Below are 22,049 nucleotides of genomic sequence, written 5' to 3'. Positions count from 1 at the left end.
ATCACTTTCTCAAAGCGATAGTTACCCTCCTATATTTGGTACAACCTAACTTACCATAGCAAGATATGGACAATTGAAGTGTCAAGTGAATGGTGAAAAAAAAATATATATATATATACACCCCACACAGATATGTATTACATATGGATATATAACAAAAGAATGTTACTGAGCCTTAAAATGAAGAAAATACTTCAATTTGAGACAACATAGCTAAACCTGGATAAAATTATGCTAAGTGAAACAAGCCAGACAGAGGGGAAAAAAATGCAGAATTTCACTGACATGTAGAATCTAAAAAAAATAAATTTCCTCGAGGCAGAGAGTAGAAGAATGAATATCTGAGATAGGGTTGGGAAAACAGAGTGATGCTGGTCAAATGGTACAATTTCTATTATGTTGAATGAATAAATCTAGTATCTAATGAATGGCATAGTGACTACATTTAAATATTACTGTATTGTATATTTGAACTTTACTAAGTGAACAGACCTTAAGTACTTTCAACACATATAAAAGTGGTAACTGTGTGTCAAACGAATATATTAATTAGCTTGAATGAGGCCATTATTTCACCATGTACTGTGTTTTGGGAGCACATGTCATATACTTTAAATATATATCACGTTTATAAAATAAAGAACTTTAAATGATTTTCTCTATTTGGCTACTCATCTCCAGTTGTGGAAATACTTATCTGAACACTGACAAGCTAAGAATTATGAGCAGAACGTCCCACATTTAGTTTTGGCCCTGAAGTCATAAGGTTTGTGTTGGCCTCAAATTCACATTCCAGTCTATTACAGCCTAGATCTAGAATTTCCCCTGGAAGACTCAGGCTCCGGAGTGCGCTTTTGGAAAGCTCACGGCGTTGCTGTACTCATGAGTGGATTCACCCAGTGGTGAATTCAGGAGCTGAACCTGCTGTTAAGAGGGGGGCTTGTTGGAAGAGGTGTGTGGCTAGAAATAGGCCTTCAGAGTTTCTCTCCCTCTCCAGCTCCTGCTCTCTTTCTCTGCTTTCTGGCTGCTAAGAAGTGAGCAGCTCCCTTCTGTCATAGCCTTCCTCTGCGACACTTCTTCTTGGAGCCAGAACACCATGGACTGAACCCACTAAAGCCCTAATCTACAATAAGCCTCATCCTCTTTAAGTCAAGGGTGTCACTGTGTCCCAGTGACAGGAAAATGACTAATAAATTGTTCTCCATCGTGTACGTCATTACAGCTCTCAAATCTCTACTTAAACGCCTCTCCGCAGAGAGCCTGAGGAAGGCCGCAGTGAAAGTGTCCGTCACCGCCACTGCCCGGTGTTCAGCAGTCTCTCTGCTGTACCCTTACGGTCATTCCCTTATCTAAACAGATATGCATTCACTTGTTTATTGTCTGTTTCATTACTACAGTGCGTCTTCAGTGAAGGCCAAAATACCTATAATATTCTGTGATACATTTTCCTCTCCTTGTGGACTATATTTAGCTTTGTCTATGTTGGCTATTATTGATTTTTGTGTTCTTAACAGCATCCTTTTATGAATTCAATCAATGGAAGGAGATGGGATTTAACTTTTACGTATATATATTTTGCAATAAACAATTTAGTAGGCAACATTATATACACTTATTTAATATTCTTAACTACTTTATAATTGATCATCTTTACCATCATCAGTAAAAATACCAACATTTCCACTTTACAAACACAAACCTATACATTTAAAAAATTGTAATCTAGGGCCAGGGATTTAGCCCAGTGGTGCCACTACCTGCCTCGCCAACTACCTGCCGGCTGCCTCAGGTGGGCCTGAGTTTGATCGCCAGTAGAAAAAAAAACATTATATAAAATAGTGGTAGACTGAATGATATAGTCAGATTTCAGGTAACAGTTATATCAATAATGATAATGGTGATGACTGTTTGCTAAGACCTAATACGCTTCAGATTCTGCTAGACTACTAATGTTGCTTTTAATACTAATTATAACAGCAACACCTTAGACTTATATAATATTAATTATATGTCAGGCAGTGTTCTAAACAGTCTAGATTGGTAACTAATATTATTCATTACTCTTCATGAAAATCCTATGGGGCTGTGGCAGAAACTGTTAGCTGATCAACAAAAGCATTTTTTTCCTTTTTTATAACTTATTAAGGTCATATGCCCTTGACTCCCAAAATAGTAGATAAGGCTGCATAGGTAAGTTGTAACCAGTGGATAGTGAGAATCTTTTCCTATTTCAGAGTATGATTATCATGCTTATGATCCATTCTAGTTAGGAGAATGGAGATGACTTGAAAGATTAGCTTGGAATTGTGTTGAAGATACCAAATCCACCATTAAAGATGCCAAATCCACCATCAGTTTGAGCTTCTGAATGATCCAGCAAGCTAGAAATTTCCCTACTACCAATGTGTGCATGTGCAAGTACACACACATACACACACACACACACACACACACACACACACACACACACACACACACACACACACACACACACACACACACACACACACACACACACTCAAACATTCCTCTTATGGTGCCCAGTCTTCCTCTGCTAGGACAGACTGCTGCAGTTGGATGTGTTATTTCTAAAGCAGGTTGCCAGCCTAAACTCAGAGGTAAATACCATCCTTGGACAGATTTCACAGATGATGACCTTGAATGTCTGACAGGTTAAGTAAGTTGCAAGTAGTTGTTACCATTTTTACTTCATAAACTGAGTCTTGGTGAAGTTGAGTATTGATCATACTATACCATGTAAATTCAGTTAACAAAACAGAATCTACACTCAGTTGTTCAGTAGGAATATTTAATAAGGAGAACTCTTCTTCAAGGGCTTAGAGGAGCTGAAAGGGCAAATAAGTAACAGTGAAGAGACTCAGAGCTCAGAAAGAGCAGGAAACATCACCAGCCTTAGGACTGAGTGCACAAGGAGTAAGTTGTGCTACCAAAGCCCAAGCTGTAGGTTGGCCCAATGTAAGCTGGAATGACTATGAAGAAACTAGGAATTGTATAGAGATAGAGCCACTGCCCAGCACTGTGTGAAGTAGAAGGAATGAGCAGGAGAAAGGGAATATATCCTTTCTCTCATTTCACTACTGTCCCTCTTCTAGTCCCTTCCACTGTCTGATCCAAGTTGGAATTTGTCTTAGTTACTTTCTTGTTGCTAGGACAAAATACCCAACACCCATGAGATAAAGGAGGAAAAGTTTATTTTGGATCACAGTTTATAGAGGTTTCAGTCCATAGTCAGCTGGCTCCAAGGCAAGATGGCCTGGCAGAGGGGCATTACAGAGGAGAAACAGTTCATTTCAGGGCAGGCAGGAGGCAGCAAGCAGCAGCAGTGAGCCTGCCTTTCCTTTATATCCCCTCCAAAATACAAGCCAACCACACCCAGAGTGGAGCCTCTCTCTTTAGTCAATCCACTTGGCCACACCCAGAGCTGTATTAAAACAATCAATGGACTGATTTAGTGCCACACACCCTTAATCACAGCATCACACACCCCAGAGCCATAGGTGCCTCTGAAAAGCCCCACCTATGAGGTCTTGAGGCTTTGGGGGACATCTAGGGACAAGCCATAAGAAATCTAATAGGCAAAAAACCTGTGAAATTCAATTTGCTGAAGTTAATATTCTGCAAATCAGAATAAGTGAGAGAATACTTGAAGAATGAATCAGAGCAATAAGCAAGTGGCTAGAATATCAAACAGAGGCTCACAGCCACTAAGTGACAAACCAGTGATTGGAACCAAGATCTATACACAAGTATCTCTCAAGACACACACACACACCTGGACACGTCAACATGACAAATTATTGCTCACGTGATTATAGCTCTTTCTTTGTATGTAGTATGTGTAAATATTTGCTTCCATTGTTGTACATTTTAAAATATCATTTTCTCACCAGATGGGATGGGAAAATTTGCTAAAAAGCAGACAGAGATGTGAAGAAGCGTGTTACTACCATACTTCCAGATAGTTCCAGGTGAACACTAAACAACTGTGTGGATGTTAGATACATGCTGGACACCACTCTAGCAACAAGCTACCTAGAGTAACGGTGCTGAGCACAGGCTTTGTCATTGGAGTAGGTGCTCAATCATATAGACTATGCAATCTTACGAAAAAACTATTTAAATTTTTTGAGTCTCAGTGCCTTCACCTGTAAAATGGAGATGACCATGTCAAAGGTCAATAGTTGTATCCATTGTGAAATTTATCAGGAATGTGTACATGATCACTTCCTTTAGTCTCTGACTTTAACTAGGGGTTGGTCAATCAGTAGCAGCTATTGCAACTGATGCTATAGATGTCAGATCATTTGCCTCGGAAAGACAGTTGGAATTTGGACTGAACACAATATAGCTCAGAGCGTCTCTTACTTCTTTTCAAGTTATTCAGGATATTCAGGTAAAATGCAAAGGATGAGAAAGCCATGCATTTTTCCACTAGATCAACTCCTTCAAGTGTCACGCTTCAAACACTTAGCATTTTGAAAGATCTGGAAAAAATGTTTATTCTAGAGACTGAAACTCCAAGTATTCATCCTATTCATTCTCATGACTGTACTTGGGAATAATTTCATCATCTGTAATGAGCCCTCAGTAGAAAATGAATTTCAAGTGATATATTCTAACCCACTAATTAAGTCACTCTTCTTGTAGGCTCAACGAACGAAGTGATTGCTGTATACAAAATTTTAAGAGGTTATCAAAGATGTGGGTCAATTTAAATTTATTTTGTTATTCTTCCATTTGGGAACTGAAATTGAATGTTAGTTAAAAATTCTCACTTCAACATAAGCCCACTGCTGTGCCTTGGCAGGGGACCTCTGATTCTTGCTTGGCATGATTTACCATGTGTCAACTAAGAGTTTTAGGTGATAAATTCCTTAATGTAGAAAGTAGATATGTGATAATTCATAGGAAGAGATATATTTTTTATTAGCTTGATGCTGGTGTGAATTCCATTTGAATGTGAATAAGAAGTAGCTGCTGCAATCCCCAAGAATCACTGAATTCAAGTCTGATTTCAAATGCACAGAGGCATTATCATTAACTCCCTATTCTTTGAGACATTTACAGTACCCCATCACAATAAATTATCTTGCCTGTAGGCATGCTGTTGGATAGAATAAATAATCTCGCTTTCCCATTCTGCATTCCACCTGTTACTGGGTTGGACAAAACCCATACACCATTTTTGGCATGTTGCGATTCTAACCAAACTACGATTTCCCTTTTGTTCTCCTCTGAACCTTGACCCTAAGCGTCCATAACTTCAAGGGCAATGATATACCAGCTCAAAGGTGAGAAAGATATCAGGAAAGAGCAGCAGGAGTGTGAAAGCATCTCCCAGTATCTGGAATGAAACTAAGTAGGGCTGCACATTCCCAGGTTCCAACTGTGCAGCCGCAAGACAAGAGGACAGCATCTGCCTCTATCCTCTGGCCTCACACAGAGAGCTTCTAAACCATCCTCGAAGCAGTGGTTTCCAGATTTTGTGTTTTTTTTTAATATAAAATCAAAAGGCTGTCTATGGTTAACCAGGACTTTTGCTGTCTCCTGAATGGCAGATATAGAGAAATAGGAAATATCAGCACCAGCATAAAGAAGCTTCTTCCCATTTTCTAACTGTTGCATTAAGTGCAGCACCCTTCTATTTTACCCAAAACTCAGCATACTACTATAACTCTATTAACCAAAGGGAACAGAAGTAGGTAGGGCTCTACATTAGAGTCTTTCTTATTGTTCAGTCATTTAAGACATTTTTGTTGAGCCACTTCAATAAGCCAGGTATAGTTTTATGTTTGAGAGATACTGTAGTGAGAAAAAGAGACAAAACTCTCTCACTAAGTTTGCATTCTGATGGGGGGGAAGGGATAATAAATAAGGTAAGTAATATACAATATGTCGGACAATGGGAACTGGAATTGAGGAAAATGGTGAATAAAAAGATTGGATATAGAATGTGTACCCTATGCCTTGTAAAGTGCCAGTGTCACCTAGCCCTGACATTGAAATAAGAATCGGTCTCCTGATGTAAAAGCTTGTTTAAAATATCGTGTCCAAGCACTTGGAGAAAAATGACTCTACACATTTGAATTCTAGAAAATCGGCAATTAATTCATGGCTGGATAATGTACTAGCTCAATGAATGACACAACTCTTAGAGGAATATGTCTTAGATCTTGATTAGGAAATCATGGCCCTTAACCCACAGGCTGTCCAGTTTCAGTCCTCCAATCCAATGTGAGTCTTGAGGTCTTGGGTGGTACTTCACAGTGACTCTGTCCCTGGGTGGGCCTGCCAACCATGTGACTCGGTGGATCTGACAGAGCACACTTATGATGAGTTATTCTGTTCAAATAGCAACTTAAGGGCTCATGGTAGGGAACTCTGTCTTTATCAAGTCCTGGTACCATGCTACAAGTGATTTATTGAATCGTGTGCAAACCACAAGAGCAGATGGCATGACTTTTATTCAGAACATCAGAGGACAATGTTGTGATTTTTTTAATTTAGCTTTCCACAGACTCCATATAACATATCTTGCTTATTGTAAATATCTATAACAGAGAGTATGTAGATAGATCATCCAATTGCCATGAGGGCGGCCTACACTGTAGATAGTTTTGGTACAGAGGACTTCACTGATTTGGGGTCCGTAACAGCTCAGAGCTCCCTAATCATTCTGTGAATGGATCAGAGCAGTTTTCTCAAGTGTGGAATATGTGCTTTTAGAAACTAGAGATAGCTGCCCAACACTGTACTTCTTCCATCACTGTAGAAAGTACAGAATAAGATATGTTGTTCTTTAATGTAGAGGGTTATTGTGGCATGTCCCAAAGTACTGATTTGGCACAACACTGAATTTTCCTAAGATTTATCTTTTGGCCTTGGGGCACCCCGGCTGTACTTTCTACTGCTTTCTTATCTCGTCCTGTAAACATGAAGTCTTTGATTAAGTAAGCTAATTTGAAATTTGGCGGACTGTTGAGGCCATCACCATCCCTATGGATTATACTATGATAAGCACAATAAATTAGCATTGCCTGAGGGCAAAATCATAAAAGCAAAATGTTGTTCAGCCCACAACAATGCAAATCCTTCTGCATCTTCCTCCAGACAAGAATGGGGGAAAGAATGTACTCACAAGTCCAGAGGACATGCAGCATGTTCCGAGGCAGTGCTAATCTGCCCTAGCAGAGCTATTATATCTAACACAGCAGCTGCAATCAGGGCCATACTTGGTTTAAATTCATGATACAGCACTGTCTTCCACCAGGACCTGTCTTCTCCTTTACAGCACGAACAGTGGGCCAAATGGATTAATGGGAATTACCATCCCCACAAAGGTTAACATCTTAGGGTAGACACTGTTTGCTCCATCCTCCCTCAAAATGGGCTGGCTGTTATCTTCATCACCGTTTCTGAGGTTCAGACATTCCAAAGCCTGCTCATTTTCTTTCCCATCTCAAACCACTCTTGTTATACAGGCTAAAGAAAAAAATACTGGAATTCTACAGCGACCAGTCGTATTCATCCCAGATACACATTCAGGGATAGAGAGTTAGCCATGGTGTGGATCCAGAGCCAGTGAATCCACTGTGTGCTGGTTCATGGTCAGGGCAACATTCATTATCTGGATCCACTAACACGCGGCTGCAAGCAAGTGGGGTGTGAATGTTGCCAGTGAAAGTTACTGATACCAAAGTAGAGTCATCTTATCAGACAACATGGAGCCAGGAGACCGAGAAGGCAGGGGCTCATGTTTGTATGTCTGTGATGAGGACTATCACAAGGACTTCCTAAGACCCACAGAAACTCCTTTCTGTTATCCATGCGTTTCATACTTTGCTTATCTTACATGCTGTCTTAGCCCATTGTCCATTGCTGCAAGTGAATACAAGACTTGGTAATTTACAAAGAAAAAAGGTGATTAAATTCATGGTCCTGGTGGTGGGAAGTCCAAGGTTGAAGGGTCACAGATGGTGAAATCCTTCGAGTGGTGATGGCTTCATACCTCGAGAAGCTGGTAAAGGCTTCTTGCTGTACACTGTGGAGAGTCCCAAGGTACCACGGGGCGTTATATGGTGAGAGGGAAGCATAGATGAGATAGCGATAACTGGATTTTGCAACAGACTCACTTATGAGATTACTCATTAATCCATTAATCTATAAATAGAATACCCCACTCTTGAGGATGATGCCCTCATGACCTGAACACCCTTCAAAGGTCCCACCTACTAAAGGTCCTACCTATTAATATGTCACAAAAGGGATTAATTTCTAGCATTAGTTTTGGTAGGAACATTCAAAGCATAGCACATGCCTTGCTAGCTCTGCACATCTGCAGCAAGGCTTACTGGAAGAAACTTATTTGACTGTAAATGTTCAAATTAGGTGTTCTTGCCTAGCAACAGCTGTCTTCGTCAATGCGCTGATGCCAGCCTGCTCCTGCCGTAATCTTCCATGACCAATGAACATTGATTCAGAGCAATTTACATGGACTTCTCCTTTTTGCTTTAAAAAGCCTCCTTTAGGGCTGGGGATTTAGCTCAGCGGTCCTGCTGCCTGTCTCACAAGCACAAGGTCCCGAGTTCAAACCCCAGTACCAAAAAAACAAAAAAGAAAAAAAGGCCTCTTTACTTCAATTTCTCCGGGTGCACCTGTGACTCTTCATGGTTGGTGAATTGTACATTCAAGTTCTCTGTCACTCAATTATGAATAAATATCTTATTTCCAAGAGCCATCCTCTGAGTTATTTTAGACTGACAGAGCCAAGATGACAGCGTCCCTGGGAGTCAGTGTCAGCTCAGGCTCTATGCTGAATAGTCCTTCGCCTCAATGCCTGGTAACCTGGGTATATAATGGTTAGTGCCTTTGAGGAAGAACCAAGGGAATCATTAATGCCAACATCTGCTTGGTGTTTTAGGTTCTTTCTTCCTGAGGATTATCCTGTTCAGTCACTGAGTTCAAAAACCAGGCAAAGTATTGTGACCTTTCTTGGAGAGGTTCTCTGTCCTGGTTACTTTCTTGATTCTGCGATAAAATACCTGACAGCCATGAGGTAAGCAGGCAAAGCTTATTTTAGCTTATGGTTTGTAGAGGTCTCAGTCCATAGACAGCCGGCTCCAGGGCACGGCAGCATGGCACAGTTGTTAGGAGAAAGGGAAAGAAGACACAGAGGTACAAACTCAACAGGACAGGTTTATTTCAGAACAAACCTGAGACAGACCACTCCGGCACTAGAAACCAGACCAGCTCTTCTCATACAGGCTGTGGGGTCTTCTGTAGGGTAATGGGGAAGGGGGAATTTAGTGAGAGGAGCGTATCTGCCAAGAACAAGGCTTAAGAGAACATAAGCAGTGCTGGCTGTCCATGTACGAGGCTTGAGAAAGTGCAGGGAGTAGTGGTTGCTCTCAATAGCAGAGCCAATAGTGCCGAGTCCCCCCCAGGTGCAGCTCTGGTGGGAGAGGGCAGTTTAGAAGGGTCTCTGATTGGCCTGGCGGTGTGGTCAGATACCTCCAAGAGGTCATCACAAAAGAGAAACAGTTCATGGCATGGCAGGCAGACGGCAGCCTCTTTCCTTCAGCTTTCCCTTTGATTCCATCCAGGCCACAAGCCTATTGGATGGTGCCGCCCACTCCTAGGGTGGGTCTAGCTTTTTCAGTAAATCCACCACCACACCTAGAACTATGCTAAACTAATCAGTGAAGTAATCCAGTATCGATCCCCATAATCCAGTATCATTCATCCATTATACAGTCACTGCCAAAGCCACACTTATAAGCGTATGAGGCCGTGGCATGGGGCATCTAGATACAAGTTGTAACATTGCCATTCCTTATCCTTGATTTCTTCCGTCTTAACAAGTTGAGCTATACCCTTCGGCTGCACAGTTATTTGGCCTTAGAAATGCCACGTCCTACTAATCATCACCACAACTCTTCTTGCTATTCTGACCATCCATTCATTACAATAATTTTTCACATTCTGGTTTCTGATGATTAAGGGCCTCCACCTGGCTTCTATTATTTCAGGGTCCTGTGATTTCCACTGTTGATATAGAAGCCAATTCTGTAACAGTTTCTCCTGACTTATAGGAGGCTGTCCCGCCAAGTTTTTCAGTGATGCAAGGGTTCCTCTTATCACACAGTATTTTTCCTTTAATAAGTGGAGTGAACTCTAGGGCCTTCTGCTCATCCCGATTGACCAGGGGGCCTTCCAAATTTATACCTCCTAGCATGAATACTTCTCTCTGAAACTCTGGATTTCCTTTCAACCATCTAGCCTTTCTACTTCATTTAATGTGGCCTTCTGTCATTTCCAGAATTTCAATATGTTCCTAGCATCAATTTAGCAACATTTCCCAGTATCTTTGTCTGATTATTAAATCCTGCATCATGTAAGAATATTTTTACAATGACAAATGCTTTATTTAACTTAGGGACTATAGCATCACCCCTTTTGGCTTACAAGCTCTGTCTATTCTGGACAATCAGCAAAAAACTCTTGGAGATTATCATTTGGGAGTGACAGGATCACTTCCATTCACATTGCTTTGGTTGGAAATCAGTCATGGAAGTAAAGCTCACTGGAAATAAATCTGCAGTAGCATGGTCTAGCTTAGTGTCCAGGAAGAAAAGAAGAAGAGTATGAGTTTGTGTGAGAAAGTGGCATTCTGTGCCAAAAAAGCCCAATTCTTTCAAAAGACACCTATGAACTATATTCCCAGAAGACAATGTAGATAAGTGCATACTTTGGATGATGTTAAGGTGTTTGCTTCTAATTCAAAGGTAGTTCCCTAGTGAGCTACTGCAGAGGCCATAAAGGAAAAGTTTTCCTAAATAATGTATATCAGGGCTTAGAGCCAGGTATAGAATAAGTAGTACTTTTAGCTCTTTTCTGTATAACCCCAGCCTTAACTTGATCTTCTGCATATTCCAATAATCATTGCAAGAAAGGTGAGTTCAATAAGAAGGGAGAAAAGGAAAGAAGGAGCCAAGGATGGAGGGGAACAGAACAGGTTTAAGAGAGAAAGAGAAAATGTATGCCAGTTGTAGTGGGTGGACTAATGGTCAACTTGTAACGCCCATCTGAACTGAATCAGTGTGGTCTGGGCATGGAGATCCACCCGTAGACTGTTACCAATAGCCATAAAAAGAGAACTGAGAAGATCGTGGCCTGTTGATTTTCTAGGAGAAAATGGATAGTTTTCCTGATGCAAACTAGGCTGTTCTTGTCAGAGGAGGAGCTCGGGACCTCGCTGTCCCTGGGAATGGCTGTGCTTTCATCAGGGGAGCTCTGATCTTCACTTCCTGGCTCCAGTGTGGATCCCTCAGCTTGGTGGCACAGATCCTTCATCTCACGAGCACAGATTTTCTGGCTTCCGCCACTGGCCTTTGGGCCTTGCAGGTGCAGATCCTCAATACGGACAAGCAGGAGACATTGCCGTGGGCTCTAGGCCACGGGCTGGACCAAAAGAGGACAAAGCCTTGTACTCTAAGCTGTTATCTGGACTTATGTGAGAAACGGCTGGGATCCAGGCCCTCAGTTGAATGTTTTGGGCTTCTAGTGTGTGTTTGATCTCTTGCACTCCTTGCATGTGACTCTCTGGGTAATTATCATAAAATGTTATAAGTTACGTGTCCTGTATTTAATGTATTCCCTTGCCCAATCCTGCTGACGACAACACCAGTCTTGCCAGTCAATCCTTCTCAGACAGTTTATATTCCCCATGAAAAAGAATCAAAAGGGAAAGACTGAGGTAAAACTGACCATGGCTGCCAAGATCTAGAATCTTAAACTTCTTTCCTCAATACCATAAAAAAAAATTCCTCTGGAAATAGAATTTAATTTTCACCTTGACACCAACTTATGCTTTCAAATGAAGAGGAAATAGACACAAGATGCTTCAGTTTGCAGACACCATGTCCTCTTTGCTAAAATAGAAAAAAATCATAGTAATTCTGCAACACTCCCATACCCTATAAAAAGGGTTTGCTTTTATGATAATCTAAAAGCCTATTGCTTCCAATGAAAGATATGTTGTTATGGCTTTAAAAATATTCTTGCAAATAAACAATTTTCAGCAGTGAAAATTCAAGTAGTTAACGAACATTTAAAATGTGAAAATATGCTCTTATTGCTAATAGTCATCTAAACAACAATAATAAGAGTGCAGTAAAAATGGGCAGTTTTATGTTCATGTCCCTAGGGGTGTCATGTTGGTGTAGGAAAATCTGCAACGTCTATCAAGAGTTGAGAAAACATTCACATCCTTTGAACTGACTTTTCTATATAGCCATTTATCTTAAGAAAACAAATTTTAGTGAATACACTTAAAGATTACAAATTCAAGTAATTATTGAAACATCATTTATGCATTTTCATTTTTCAAAAAGCACAGGCTAAGAAGTACACGAAATTCCAGTAGGACACGAAACAGAAAACACAGATTGACGAAGGTACATAAAGTTGCACCAGGCAAACTCTCATTCCCCAGAATTGCTTGCTGTTAACATTTTCTTTCTTAGTCATCCAGATGGTTTCCAAGTAATAAGAAACACAAAAGTATGAAAAAACAGGACACCATAAAAATACATTATTATGCTCTTTTGTACTATTTTCCCCTTTAGTGGTGATTATATTCAATTCTATAATAGTACAGCATATACATTTGCATCTTACTATTTACAGCCCTGTGGTATTCTGCTGTATGATCATGGTAAAATGCTTTAACAACCCAGTGTTCCTGGATATCTGGGCTGCTTTCAAGCATTTGTGATTATTTACAATGCCAAGATGGAGGCCCACACATATCCATGGAGACATCTTCAATGCATCTACAGAATAAACTCTGAGAACTATGATTTCTTGACAATAACGAATGATTATGCTCTTTGATATCTATTGGCAAAGTAATTCACAGGGAAGTTGTACCAATTTACAGTCCTCTCTGCATTTGACAGACCTATTTTCTTTTAGTTATGGTAGCATGAAATATTATTAGCCTTTAGGTAAAAAAATATATCATTCTCTTAATTTATATTGCCTTTTACTGCTAGTATATATGAACATTATAAATAAGTTTTCCACTTCTTCCATTATAAATAAGTTTTTGTTTCTGTGATCATCTATATATTAAGTATAGATGATTTTGCATTTTTTTAGTATAGATTTCTAAGAGCCTCTTTGATGGTTATTATTTTTTCTTTATTATGTATATATAATATATACCCATTGTACGCAAACAAATGTGTTTATGTGTGCATATATTTTGCTGTAAAGCTCCTTTTAAATTCTACACAGCTAAATCTACCAATTATATTTCATATACTGCTTGTTTTCCTTTCATTAGCAAAATTTTCCTACATCAACACTATATACATATCCATTTTAATATCCTCTAGCCATTTCCTCATATCATTTTATCTATTGAAGTGTTCATGCATTTGTACTTTATTTAGGAATAAGTTAAGAAGTGGGATTTAAATTATGGCTATTCATTTTGGGAAATGGTGTTGAAAATAGTCTCTTTATTTCCTCACTTATCTGAAAAGTTATCTTATTCATATACTAAGTTACAAAAATATGAAAATAGCTTCAACATCACAGAGTAAAAGATAATTCAACCAACCTTGTGGATTTAGTATAGAGCTGTAATTAAGTATAATGTTTATAGTGAATAACAATAACATGCTTTTATGATAAATGAGAAGCAAGTAATTAAATTTTATAAAAGATAAGTAAGAAAAATTTCAGGTATTCTAAAATCTTCATCTGGTGGATAAAAAAATGCACATACATAAACAATGATAATTTTTTTCTGTTAAGATTACAGTATGATGTTTCTTGCCTATTTTGACCTTTATATAAGTTTGAAAATTTTGAATAAGTATTTACTTGTCCTGGAATGGAAATAATCTTATTTTTTTAAAAAAAACACAAATGGAATATTACTCAGCCATAAAGAATGAGAAAATAGATTCATTCATAGGAAAATGGATACAGATTGAAGATATACTCCTAAGTGAAATAAATAAGGCACACATGTGTAAATACTGAATAGTTTCTCTGCTGTGAATAATCTGCAATAATACAGAAGATCCTAATAAGATTACTGACATTGAGAAATGGGAAGAAAATAGCTAAAGGTGTAGGGAAGGTGGGATGGGTAGAGGAAGGGTGAAAATGGAAAAGAAAAAACTGTGAGATAATGAAAAGATGGAAGTAAAGTGGTTGCAGATAGGGAGGGGAGGAGGGGGTAAAGGGAGGGCAGGGACAAGGGGAAAAAATGAGAACCAAGAGCTGTCATGTAGAGGTACAAGATCCCAACAATGAATGTAACTGTACTGTATCCCTAAGATGTACCAATAAACTCAATTAAAGCTGAAAAAAAACCACAATCAGTATACCTTGTTATATTCTCTGTGTTGAGAGAAAAATATTAAGAAAACACAAATTTGAAACTAGGATTTCTTTTTATACAAAAGAAGGACCCTTATTTTTTTAAGATCTCTTTTATCGCTATTAGAGTTTCTGTGCTAACTTGCTCTTTGAAGAGGATGAATTAGTCGTCCTTCTCCAAAACAGGTCAGCACTTCTGAACCTTCTCCTCCACTCGTAACCATTTATTCTAAGGGCTCCCACTTCCCTTCATTGTGGCAAACGCTGATGCTTGCCCAGCATCTGAAGGGGTCAGTTTGCTGTGGAGCATTGATTAGTTACTGTTCCTACGGAGTACTCACATTTCCAGGGAGCCTTAAATGAGGCTTATATGAAAGTGTTCACAAGATGGCTTTACGGGGTATGCATTTTGAGAAACTGTCAGTCCCAGGACATGTACTGATCTATGTTGAGCAACAGTTCACTGAAATTGCATAATGCGCAATACTTAACCACTGTGAGTGTGGTAAAAAGAAAAAAGAAAAGAAAAAGTAGACCAGAGAAAAGGTTCCTCTTAAAAGAGATACAAGGTCTTGTTCTATTCGGAAAATGATGATGAGGAAAAGCCCAAGGTGTTGTGTAGAAGTTCACATAGTCTAAGATGTTCGTCTTTTTCGTATCTCTCTTTAGGACCCTATGAGGGGATGTGAAGTGCCCACTCTATGCACAAATTTCCCCCTGGCCCTCACAATCACCCTTTTCTTCCTCTTATTTCCAAGTGGAGTACTTGGAAAAGAGGATCTCTATCTGCCCCAACCAATGGAAATGCCCACTCTCTAGGCTCTGGGTGGAGAGAATATTCCTCAGTCGTCCCTAAATTTTCCCTTTGTTTCTTTCCACATGAGCCATCCTATCCTAACCAGGTAGCAGAGTATGTGTCCGATATTCTTAAAATTACACCCTTAACTATCTAGAGACCAAGTTGAATTGGAATAATAAATTTTAAGTAAAAATCTATAGGAATTACCAAGAAGAGTTTGTAAAAATTCACTAGTTACACTTCTGTCTATTAATATTTAGTATGAGGACTGATATTGGGCCTAATATTGGACCAAGCAAAATAGTGGAAAAAATATGAAACATAAAATCAATTCTTTGTTTCTGAAACCCTTAAGGACTCAGAATAAAGGGACAACTTGGGTGTGGTGGTAGTAACATGCCTATAATCCCAGTATAGAAGGTTAAGGCAGCAGGATCACAAGTTTCCCTCCAGCCTGAGCAGATTTGAGACTTAATGTGACCCTGTCTCAGAGCGGAAAAACAAAAGGAAAGGAAGCAGATATGGAGCTCAGTGGGAAAGCCCTGGCTGGAATCAATCTCTAGTATTTCCAATGAATAAACAAGGTAGATTGAATGGTTAGTCTTCAAATTGGAATGCTTATTGATAGCTGAAATATCACCTCTTCTTTTAGGAACTCTGGAAGATATCCAAGGAAGGTATCTTATCATTCTATGACAAGTTATGTTATTGTTGTCACAGTCTTGCTCAAAGACACAGCTACTAAAGGGTACAGTTAAAACAATAAAACTAGAATTTTCAAGTAAAGATGGTAAGTTGAATGTCAGTTTTATCTTTTTCCAAAACACCATTGAGGAAAGGGTTTCTTTAGACATAAGCACAAAGGATGAAAAAAAAAAAAGAAGCAGAGAAAATATTAGTAACAAAATGAAAGTTTACAGTGCAAATGGCTGAGAGTAAATAATCTAACAGATTTGAGAATACTAAGCCACACGCTGGCAGGGGTGCAAGCTGAGAACTGAATCACCGTGGCACTGCAGATCCCCAAGGCGGTCGCGAATTGGCGACAACCGTGTTCTGGAGGAGGGGGTGATGGTGCTGGAATCAAGACTAGGATGATGGATTGAATGTCTACCTTAGAAATCACCTAAAAGATGAGAAAACTTGCAGCACTCTGCGCAAATAGTTGACTATTCCCTCTCTCTGACAAGAACTTGAAGGTTACTTTCTGGAAATGTAGTGTTTGTGATGTGACTCACCCAAGGTAAAAAGATTTTGATTGTATTGCATGGAAAGGAGAAGAAACCCCGCACTCGGAGCGGAAGCTGCTGAGAACTTTCCTAGCAGCTTGAACAGTGCTTCTAGTCGGTTGTAACCCTTAAGATAGGAGATCATTAGCAACCTCCTGGGGCCTCTTCTGAGCCTAAGAGAAGATTTAAGGGCATTGACACTGACATATTACCAACCAAATGACCCAAGTAGGGCGAGTTAGTGAAATCCATAGTCAATAATGTCTACAGGTTACCCCTGGAGCCTTCAGTCAGGTTTTCTAGTCATAGGTTATGAGATGTTTGATAATTCAACCAGTAAATGAGAATTCCCAATGATGTCTCTCTCTCTCTCTCCCTCTCTCTCTCTGTATGTGTTTGTGTGTGTGTCTGTGTGTGTGTGACTGGTAAAAGGTACTGATATCAAAAGTACTTTTCATTGTGAATCACAATCAAATATATTTGAAATCCAATGCTCTGGTTTTGTTAGTAACCATAACAAAAATGGATTTTTAAAAAGTGGAGGACCCATAATCAATTCAAATATAATTTTAAAAATTATGAATAAAACTCTCTTACTATAGTCAGAAAAAATATAATTCCATTAAAAAGTATACCCTTTCTTAAAAAGGAACAGCTATGAACCCCAAAATGGAGCTCTTAGAAATGAAACAGATACAATGGTAATTTCCCAATGGGGAAATAACTTGGAAGGATTGTCGTGGAAAGCAAAACAATATCTACAATTTATCGAATACTTATTAACTCTGTGCCAATTAAATCCTGTGATTCTCACAATAATCTATGAGGTAGAAATTTTTGTTAACATCAATTTATAGAAGAGGAGACTAAAACATAGAAAGGTTAAATCATTTACAGGTAATCATTGGTAGATCCATGATTTGAACACATTTTGTTGAAATTTTCTTTTGCAAACCAAAATTGTATTATTCTTTCCATTCCGCTTTTGATTTTCCAATCTATTAATGCACCCATTAAAGGTTTTATAGCTGCTTCAAGTCTCATTTGGATATAGATAAACTATAAATGCAGCCAATAAATAACACCCTGAGCCAAGCATCATGCTATATGCTGAAGATAAAGTATAAATAAGCCATTGTGTCATTTCAGTTACATGTTTGTGTGTTTATTCTATTAAACCGTACTGTTGACAGAAATAACTTCTTTTCATCATATAATGCACACAGCAACTTTTCAGACATAGGAGGTCCTCAGAAACATGGAAATCATTTTAAATCAATAGAACATCCCACGGAATCAAAGTCTGAGACTTTCACCCAGAGAAGAGCACGGATTACATTTCCCTCCTCTTAGCACTGGCAAAGCCCTCGCACAGCCCCTCATGACTCCTTCACGGCCTCTGACCTTGCAGAGCTCAGTCTTCTCTTCTTCCCTCTCACAGACAACCCCACACAGCTCTGAGGAGCTCGCAGTGATGTCCCTTCCCTGAGCACCGTGGCTGGACATGTTCTCAAGAAATCTTGGCTCCAACATGTGTATGGAGTCCCAGCAGGACTCTGGGCTGCATCGCCCTTGGGAGGCCTCTATTTTTTGGCTGCCTTGACAAATCCACCCCTTCAGTCCCTCTCCCTTGCCAACTGCCATTCCTCCTTAATCAGGCTTGGCAGGAAGCTAGTCAGTCCCCCAATTGAAAAGCTTCATACATTTTTCCCCTGGGACTCTGCTGGAGATGGAGGGGCTAGAGCTACAGCCTGAGTCTTTTCTTATTCTTATGAAACATGGGATACAACAACGAAGTGGGAAGGTGATGATGATTTGCTCAAAATGCAGCCTTTAAAATGCTATCCAACCAGAGGCCTGAAGGAAATCAAAGGAGCTCTCCTATTCCACAATCAGATCAGAACCTATGGCAAATGATACCCCACTATGACTCAGTTTCCCTTTCATTAAACGAGTCAAGTAGCCTAAATTCATGACCCTAAACTGTTCTTCAGGAGCTGTAGAATTTTGTTGTAGTACCTCAGTAAGAAGCTGAAGTGGGAGGCTGAGATTGGCTGAGAATATAAGGCTAGGAGACTCATTCCTGCATCGATCTCAGAAACTTTATTGATTATTAGTATAAGCTGTCATCTGAAAGAAGATTCTGCTGAAAAAGAGGAATAAAAGTAAAATAGCAGATTTCATGACCTCTCAAATTCTTCCAAGCATCTGCAGCAATTCTACAGCATTTTCACGGACATGGTACTTCTTAGTAGTTCTGATTTTGAAAGTAAAATAAATTGTATAGCCTGCACTAACAATGCAGTCTCTTTCTCTTACCACTTACTTATGTACAAGGTATGATAAAAATGCAGTGTTTAAACTGAAAAAAAAAAGATTACAGTAAAGCACACATGACCATTAAAACCCTTGATAAACTGACCCTTGCTCCGACCATTCCGCTTGCTGCCACTTTCTGAAGCCTTTCCGAAATCCTCTTTCCTGAGTGTCTTTAATTACTGCTAGGCAGGTTCGGCGCCACTGAGCTTACATCCTCATCTGGTTTTGGTTTTTTGTTTTTTTGTTGTGGCTGCCTGTACATTTTGAATTGATTTAAAAGGTTTCATTTTGGTGATCAGAAACTGCACAGTGCCAGATCCTGTGAATAAGGTAGATGAGGACACATCATGTTTTTATGAGCCTGCCTTTCTGTTGCATGGCGCTGGGCAGCAGCAGTCGTCTTTTTTATTTATTTATTTTTTGTCATACTTCATAAGGACATTCAGGAAAGAGAATTTAGAGAACTGCTTCAGAAAATGGCAATTATGATGGGATAAATGTGTTCCAATTGAGGGGGAGTATTTTGAGGCAGATTAATAGCAGTGTGTCTTTTACTGCAACACATTTCGCTTTAATTTAAATATTCACTATCCACTTTGATCAGACCATGTATAGGTTTCAAAAGGGAAGCCTAAAGTAAGTGCTCTTCACCAGGGTATCAGGACAGTTACTTCTAGTCAGTCACACCTCTTGCCTAAGGTATCACTCCTTAGCAGTTCCACAAGGGTGTCTCAATTGGAGATTTTATAAAGCCATGTCAGGGTTCACCGCCAATGACTGAACTGACAATAAGAAAAGGAAGTTAAGCCAGAAGAGACAACAGAAGGAGAGAGATGGAACGAGCTGGTGTTACACAGCACGCACCCTTTGCAGACGTGAGCCTAAACAGAAGGAAGGGAGGTACTGTGATAACTTTTATACAAAAGATATTGTTGTTCAATAAGATGAAGTAAATTTTCCAAAGTCCCCCAAGATGTAACCGGAAGGGCAAGGATTTGCATCCACTCTGGAACTCTCTTCAGGCCTCAGCTCTCAGTTTGCACACCACTGGTCCGAACCATCGTTTCTAAGCCCAGTCCTGCCCTCTGACTTTGCTGATTGCCTTCTATGAAAGTGCTCAGTAAGATGTTTATTTCCGGTTACCTATTGGCTCTACTGCTGCCATGTATCTGTGTCACTTTTATACACAAATCACTTTTCTTGCACGCTCACAAGCTCATCCTCTGCCAACTCAGTCCCTCTCGTGCTTTTCCTAGAGCCTGTGTTTTTCTGCCTTGCAACTGTCACCCAGCTCAGAATTCCTTCCTGAGCTGGAGATTCAGCAAGGACATCTCTGACTGAGTGTCTTAACACACGTTACATTCAACGAACTGAAAGCGAAACTCATTTTCTGTCTCGTTTCCCCAGACTAACTTTTCTATCATTCCCCACCTGTACGGTTCATCAAACTAAAGCCGTCAGAGCTGGCCTCCTTCAGCTTCATCTTCAGCTGCGATCAATTCCTGCCAAGTGGCCTCCTTCCTGTCTCTTTTCTCTTCATTGCCCACTTCTACGCTCACTCCCTGTATTTCAGAGCAGTGGGATAGTTTTAAAGCCTCAGTTTTTTCTTCCACTTAGTTCAACTTCTAAAACTGATTCTCTATTTAAAATCTTTCAGATTGTTCATCCCTTATTTTTTTAAATTCTCGCCTCCCTTGAGGGGAGAACACAATTTTCCAGGTTCTAAGTTTTGTGGCAACTTTTTCTTACTTTTACTCATTGGCTTTACATACTTTCCACATTAATTCTTTCTTTCCCCCCAACCCCATCAGAACTTTCTGGCTTTGTGTTTTACTTCTGTTTTTATGCATCTTCTCCTTTGGTGTGGACCTGTCTCACCCAGATGTTGATAATACTTAATGCTTATTTCAGCCTTCACATCTCACCCAAGTGCCAGAGTCACTTTTCTGTCTATTGAGCTCATAGTTTTCTCCACAAAAATCCACTCTTCTGGATATCATTTTTTCTGAACAGCATCACACCTATTCTCCAAAGTGAGGAGGCTAGAACAAAACTTCAACCTGTCCTAATCTCTCAGCCTCTGAAGCAATTTTGTCACCTACTTCAAATATCTCACCTTTGGAGGGTCTTTGGATGTTGTTCTCTGATTCCCTCTATGATTAATTCTGTCCAGTTTTTAAATTCTCTCTTGTCTGAAATGGAGCAACTACTCCTCCAAAAAGTCTCACTTCTATTCATCCTATCTATGAAGTCTAAAGTTTTTATCTTTAAAAATCAAGGGGAAAAAATGAGAACCAAGACTTGTCATGTAGAGGTACAAGATCCCACAATAAATGTAACTGTACTGTATCCCTAAAATGTACCAATAAACTCAATTAAAGCTGAAAAAAAATCATTCCTGCAGTTGCATTTTAGACCTCAAAAACCTCTAGTTTCTCCAAACTTTAAAAAAGTGTAACATTAGGGTTACCATTTGCAATTGCCTATTATCAAATAAAGACTATCTGTCCCTACTATTTTCTTTCAGCCTATACTAATTACCAAGGAGAGAGAGGTTGGTGGGCGGTCACTCAGTCTAGGATGGTGATGGGCCAGAGTTACTAGTGAGTGAATTTGTCAGTCATAAATGGTTATTGTCTCTATACCCAAGGTTCCAGCAAGCAATGTCCTGTGTTTCACTTCCACTGAACTGGAAAGTGAATAAATTAAAAGTCAGAACCTGGCTTATAAGTTAAACCAAATTTGACTCAAATGTACACAAGCAGGAGGTCTTAAACCTTATATTATAGTGTTTTCTCAAGTAGAGTTTCAAATCAAGAGCTAAAAGAGAACACTGGAAGATCGGTCTCCATCTCTACTCTGTTTCTTTCTCTTAACTTTCTAATGATTCTATCAATCCTATCTAGCTAGCTATTGCATTAATTAATTTTTTGTTCCTATAATTAAATACATGATGGTGGGTAACTTTTAAAGAAAATAAGTTTATGTAGCTCATGGTTTTGGAGGCTGGAAATCTAAACAGCATGGCACCAACTTTGGCAAATTTCTGGTAACTGATGGCATCATGGGAGAAGGGTTGTAAGCAAAAGGGAAACCACATGGTGAAACAGGAATTCAGGGATCAGGCTTACTGTTTTATAGCCACCCTCTTACAAGAACTAGCTAGACTCCCAGAACTACCTACTCCTTTTCTAGGATAGCACTTTGAATGACCTAAAGACCTGCCATACCCCTTAAAAGTCTCACACCTTCTCTCTTACCATTGGCACTCTGTGCTCAAGCTC

This window comes from Fukomys damarensis, unplaced genomic scaffold, assembly GCF_012274545.1.
Source record: "Fukomys damarensis isolate Sample0158 unplaced genomic scaffold, DMR_v1.0_HiC HiC_scaffold_33, whole genome shotgun sequence".
In the NCBI taxonomy this organism is placed as follows: domain Eukaryota; kingdom Metazoa; phylum Chordata; class Mammalia; order Rodentia; family Bathyergidae; genus Fukomys; species Fukomys damarensis.
Note: the sequence above shows the minus strand (reverse complement) of the source record.